We start from the raw sequence: 6,432 nt of genomic DNA, 5'->3' as shown, positions 1-6,432 counted from the left end.
GAACAGTGAGGTTTTATTTACAGCTCAAAGAACCAAACCTCCTTGCAGGGCAGGATACGAGTGTTACAACTCTTATGAAAAGAACTCTTACCAAGAGCCAAGCCTCTTTGTAGAGCAGGATAGATGTACTACAGCTCTTACAAAGGGCCAAGCCTCTTTGCAGGGCAGGATCAGCAGAAGGCCAAGCCTCTTTGTAAGGCAGGATCAGCAGCAGAGGTGTTACAGCTACAGCTCAAGTGTTACAACTCCTACAAAGAGCCAAGCCTCTTTGTAGAGCAGAATCAGCACTAGAAGTGCCACAGCTTTTGCTTCTTCTTCTGGATGGTCTGCGATGGTCTTTTGAAGTCTTATTCTTCTGCTCTATCTTCCTCGAAGGTCTGCGATGATCTGCCCAAGTCTGCTCAAGTCTGCCCAAGTCTGCTCAAGCCTGCCTCCAGGCTCTCTGCTCAGGGCCTTATATAGGTGTAATAGCTTAGCTGTGATTGGTCCATAAAATGGACCAATCAGGAGCAGGATTGAAAATGGACCAATCAGGAACAGGATTGAAAATGGACCAATCAGGCCTGGATGGGCACCAGTTTTCCCTTGATTTACAGGTCCTCTAGCGCTGCTCTACTGGAGCCTCTGGGGGAAGAAAGCTCTCCTGCTTGCCTCAACCTGCCGGGTTTTTTTGCCAGCTGCTGCCACCAAGACAGAAGTGGCAGGTCCCCTAGGCCCTGCTCAGCTGAGCTGGCTGGGGTGCCACTTTTCTGGTATCAGTATGTGTTAGATAACAACCCTTTATCAGCTCTATCTTTCGTGAACATTTTCTCAAAGTCTGTGGTGTGTCTTTTTATTCTCTTAATGGTGTCTTATGTGGAGCTGAAACTTTTAAGAGGTCCAGTTTATTCTTTCTTTCATGAGTCATCATTTTGGTGTCGTATCTAAGAAGTCAACACAAAATCCTCGGGTATTTCTGTTCTCTTTTACGTTATCTCTCCGGCGTTTTACAGTTTTGTGTTTTGCACTCAGGTCTGTGATTCATTTCGAGTAAACTCTTGTGAGGAGTGTACGGTCTGTCCAGGTTCCTCTATTATTTTGCATGTGGGTGTCTGGTTGTCTCAGCACCGTCTGTGAAGAGACTGCCTTTGGCCCATGCATTGCCTGGTTCCTTTGCGGAGGATCGGCTGACTGTGTGTCTGTCTCCAGGCTTTCTGTTTGCCGGTCGGTCTGTTGGTCTGTTCTGCCACCTGCCTCAGGCCACCACTTGGCCCTGAGTGTTGAGGTGGCGCCGCCCCTCCAGCCTGCTCTGCTCCTTCAGTGCAGCTTTCCTCCTCCGGCTACTGCTGTTTGGCTTTTTATCATCTGTCCACGTGGGGGCTTATTGGGGGCAGGGAAGAAATAGAAAGGGGTAAAGAGGTGCAGTAAAAACCAGTATTTTCCTTGTTCTGTTGAGACAGCGTTCTGGTTGGAGGTGCCGGCGCGGAGCTGCCATGTTAGTGATGAGGCCGGGAACTTGGGAAGGAGTCTTGGAAGACCAGGTTCTGAGAATGGTGGGCAAACGTCAGAACTTCAAGGGCATAAGCAGAGTGGAGGCGCAGGGACATACCAGTTGACCATCTGTGCAGTTAAGGCCGAGCCCCATTTGCAGCTTACGTATCTGCCTAATTTGTTCTTATGCACAGTGGAACTGCTACAAGGCATATAAAAATTCCTCTCTAACTTTGGGATGACCTGATACCAAACACAGGGATACATATTTAAAAGAAAGATTCCAGATGCTGGTATCTAGTTATTTCTTAATACCTGTCATGATTGTATTAATCTTCTTCTTCTGTATTTGATTTGAATTAAAAAAATCTCAAACTGGTCTCATGCACGTACAGTACCTATAAATTCCTAGTTGTAGAAACAGACAGATCAGATATAATTAAATTAGTGGCAGTGTTTACTGGTATGTAACCATTGGTATAAAGAGCTGGGGGAATTATGGGTGGGTAGGTAGAGAGTTGTTTGTATTTGGGGGGTATTTTCTTTCCAGGACAGACTCAAATATCTAATCCAAAGCAATCAATTTCTGCTCCCCCCAGCAAAAATACTTTGATATGTGATTTGTAATTTGAAGATAGTTCCTGAAACTATTCTGCAAATATGTCTGTATTCCAGTTGTTAGAATAAATCAAAGACTTCTTGTGTTCCATCTTCACTATGTCCCGTATACCAGAACAAAATGAAACATATCAAGTAAGCCTTTGGTTAAGTCAGCAAGGATTTACAGAGACTTCATTAACATACATACAGACAGGAATTGTCCATATTTGGGGAATCAGCAAAGCAGAAAATGGAAAACACATTTCTACCTCCAGGTTTTATGAGTCAGGAAATACACATCCCCAGTTATGGTTGTAGTTTAATATCTGCAAAAAGAGACTAACCTAGTCTTGGTTTGTGCTGATCTATTATGCTATGAAAATATTATATGCGTTTCTTCTTTAGAAGAGGTTTGTGGAAACTAAGCTCTAAGAACTGAACATAAATGATGGTGGAGATTTTTTTATTTATCCTAAAAGCAATATCCTTCCTGTCAAAGCAGAGGAATTAGATGGCGGAATCAATAACTTGGTAGCCATGTGGGACTTGCTAATACACAAATTATTGCATGGTACTTGTGAGCTTGAAAAGCTTTGAAGGCCATGCAGTCAAATGAAGGAACAGAGAAACACAATGTAGCAAATAAAACCATCCATGTCCCAGTCTCCCTGGGATGTTGACTTACACATCAGGGTGACTGCAGACATCTATGTACTAGCTGCCTGCACGGCAAACTTCTGTGACCAACGATTGACATTATGTGCGGTGTGTTTCCTAAAGCAAAAATTAGGTAAAACCTGGTATTTTTTTTTTTTCCTTTCAGAGTAAGAATTCATCTCCTTCAGCACGTTGTTCATCTAGGAAGCATTGGCGAAGGGACACCTGGCAAATTCAGAGATTTATTCCCTGAAATGCTTTTTTCAGGTTTCTGTGTGAAAGCATTAGCTGTGTCAGTTAGTTGAGATGAAATGACATAATTTATTGACCGGTCGTGATAACTTTCTAAATACATCGTGCATTTGATACCGCATAACTGCAGGCCCCACTAATTGCTCAGACGCAGGCCTTCTTGTGTAATCAGTGTGCTGCTGGCGCTCCCCTCAGCAGAATTTATTGCCTCATCTTGTTTTTCAGACTGCTTAAATATTCACTGGGGTGGTATCCCTGAAAATGAATGTCCCCAAGGAAAATAAGCTCGGTGTCAGAGGGCAGAGGTCTTCCTTCTTTATGGCTTTGGAATCACTCTTTCATATGCTAAGGGGAAGCCTACCTGGCAATTTGCATTTAAAGCGCTGCTCTCCAAGGCTGCATTCTGTTGAGTAAATCTTTGAGATAGTGGACATTTATCACAGTGTAGCTCTCAAATCTGAAATAGCTGAAGGTATAGTCGAAGACGGTCCTGGGGAACAAGGTAATAAATCAGAAGCTGCCACATGATCACTATGGTAACCGTCAGACCCTGCCACACTGCAGGTATCATTGAAGGTGCCACGTTCAGCTCATCAAGTGTTTGTGATCATAAACCTGTTGACATTATAGAATTGATATGATGAAATTATTGTCTTTGTGAATTGAAAGGTCCTGTGATCAGGCCCCACTGGGGGGGGAACAGTACAGTATTTAGGGGACTATTTCATTTCATGATTACAGACGTGAGTTTGTCACTGTCGATCGGCATAATATAATATGTAGCTTTCTTTTTAAAGATGAAAGCTAGTTTTCCAATACTGAAACTAAACATTTTTTGGTACTGAGACATTGCATGCTAAGCTGTACATGTAGGCATGTAATTGTGTATCTATCAATGAAAATCAGTTATAAAATAACTAGTGTATCACTTAATATTCAACACTTTGACATGATTTCTTTATGTGTGATTTTCAGAAATAGAAACGTAGGATTTTGGCATAATGCTTTCTGCCTCTGTTATTTTTAAATACAGAGTGGCCCTGTGCAATTTCAAATTGCACACTATTTTAAATTGCACATGAACTTTCTGGCCACCCTGTACATGCATGTAACTGTGTTTCGAAGTGCTATAAAATGACATTGGGTAGCACTGCGGTAAAATTGAATTGGTTGTGAAGCAATTCGAATATAAGGCCAAGATTATGAAAGGTAGCATTTTGGTGTTAGAAGAATTTATGTCTTCCCAGATTTGTGGTCACAACTTTAGATAAGTAAAAACATATTCCCTGAGAGTGACGCTTGTAGATCGGGAACACATTATGTGATCCTAGTCAGCATTTTCGGTTACATTTTTACTCACAACAAAAGGTGGTTCCCAAACCACGTAATATACGATTGTTTAGTATTTTATTAAATCACATATTTTAATCAGCAGGGAAAGAAAATCCCACATTTATTATGATAATAAAGTTATTAGTATTTTCGTAATTGAATTTTAACATCTTTCTTCCAAGTGGCGGAAAGGGCATTACTAAATCCTATGGGCAGTAGCTACGGTAATCCCCTAGTGAGCGAGAAAACCTGGCGAAGATCATAACGGGGCAGTCCCTTCTCAGAGTCCTCTCCTGGATTTGACTTCCCTCCCCTCTCTTTCCCTCCTTTTAAAAGCATGATCCAACATTAACTTAGCGTGCACACATTCATCCTTACGTTCTTCAACAGGCCATGTCCAGCCGCAGACGGGGTAATGCCTCCTCAGCCGTGCCCTGGAAGTGTGGGCAGGCAGGACGGGGAAGGACGGATGAGTCTCCGGCATTTCTTGTCGCCTTTCCCACACTGCCGGAGTTGGAATCAATGCTTAGGAGAAGAGGAAGGCGCGCAGCAAATAGTTAGCAGGTTTTCAGAAAAACAAAGGTTTCTTTCTGCCATGCTCCTTTTTATATGAGTGGCAGCCTGCAGCGGGAGCCTCTGGCTTCTGACATGTCGTGGGAGTTGGTGATGTGGCCAGCACAGCGGAGCCCGGGCTGGATGGGGCGAGCTGCTGTTTCGTGTGGGATGTTAAGCAGCTGTCGGACATGGAACTACTTTGTACCACTTAGGGGCTGGCGGTAAAGCCGCGGGCTGGGGAGGACAGACCTGAGGGTAGTCAGCTTCTGCAGCTCCATCCAAAAGGGTGTTTATAAGGCAACAGCTTTGCTCGGTATTTTCACTGTTTACCTTATCAGTTTCCATAATTCTTACTGTATTATATATTTTTTTATTTTGATGATTCCATGTGCATAATATTCATAGGTGTATCTATTTACAGGGCCCATGTGATGTTTGATACAGGCACATGATGCCGACTAATGAAATCAGGGTAATGGGGCATTTGTCATTTTCTTTGGATAGGAACATTCCTTTAAATTATGCCCTAATGTACCATTCATTATAGTCACTTTGTGCTTTCTGGTATTGTTTATCTACATAGGATTTATATATATTTTTGCTTCCATTAGCTATCTTACATTAGGTTTATTCAGAGTTACTTGTTCTAGCAGTTCTGTAAATTATAAAAAGCTGGGGAAACTGCGGTATGCAGAGAGGGGACTAATGCTTAGTGCCCCCTCGTTGCACGGCAGGTATTTGGACACCTTCTCTCTTTAATCCTGAGGGCAATCTCAAGAGAAAGTGTTTTAACTCCTATTTTGCTGATAAGGAGGCTGAACCTAAGAAAGATTCAAACACCTCAAATGCCTGAGCTGGGTTTTCTACCCAACTTCTGACACCAAAGCCCACGCTCCATTTTTTTTTTTTCTTTGTTAGGATGAAGGTTGAAGGAGGCATAACTTTCATTCATTGATGTATTTTTGGATGTCTGGGCTGTGTGGTTTCTAACTTAGAATCGCATTCAATTTAGTAAATACTTCTTCAGTGCTGGCCATGTGCCAGATACTGTGCCTGGTGCTGGAAAAATCTATCCCTATTCAGATCTTTGGAATTCCATCGCGTGTCACTCTTAGCTAAAGACAGGCAGGTGCTCTCTGAGGGTGGACTGGGATGAAAGAAACATACTTTGGCATCTTTATCTGGGGTTTGCGTTCAGGTGCCATTGTGTACCGACTGATTAATTATGGGCCAACAACTTTACCTCTTTGGATCGGTCCCCTCACTAGAGAGCAGAGGTGATAACACTTGCATCACAGTGTTGAAATGAGGATTGAAAGAGGATGTAAAAGATGTGGAGTGGGTGCTGCCATCTCCGTCCTTCTTGTTGACAGTTCTAGTTAGAAAACAGCTAAATATTTGGGTTGGAGTAAGCTAAAAAAATGTCCATTATGGTCAGCTGGCAGTCTGGTATTTATATCTTACTTCGTATCGGAGATTTTTTGTCTTTGTTTATACATTTGAAAGTGAGCTGTTACTTTGACCACTGGAGGCAAAGGTAGAAAATAAGTGCTATTTTCTCCAAGC

The sequence above is a fragment of the Otolemur garnettii genome, unplaced genomic scaffold (assembly GCF_000181295.1).
Source record: "Otolemur garnettii isolate 467f Iridium unplaced genomic scaffold, OtoGar3 scaffold00007, whole genome shotgun sequence".
NCBI lineage: Eukaryota > Metazoa > Chordata > Mammalia > Primates > Galagidae > Otolemur > Otolemur garnettii.
Note: the sequence above shows the minus strand (reverse complement) of the source record.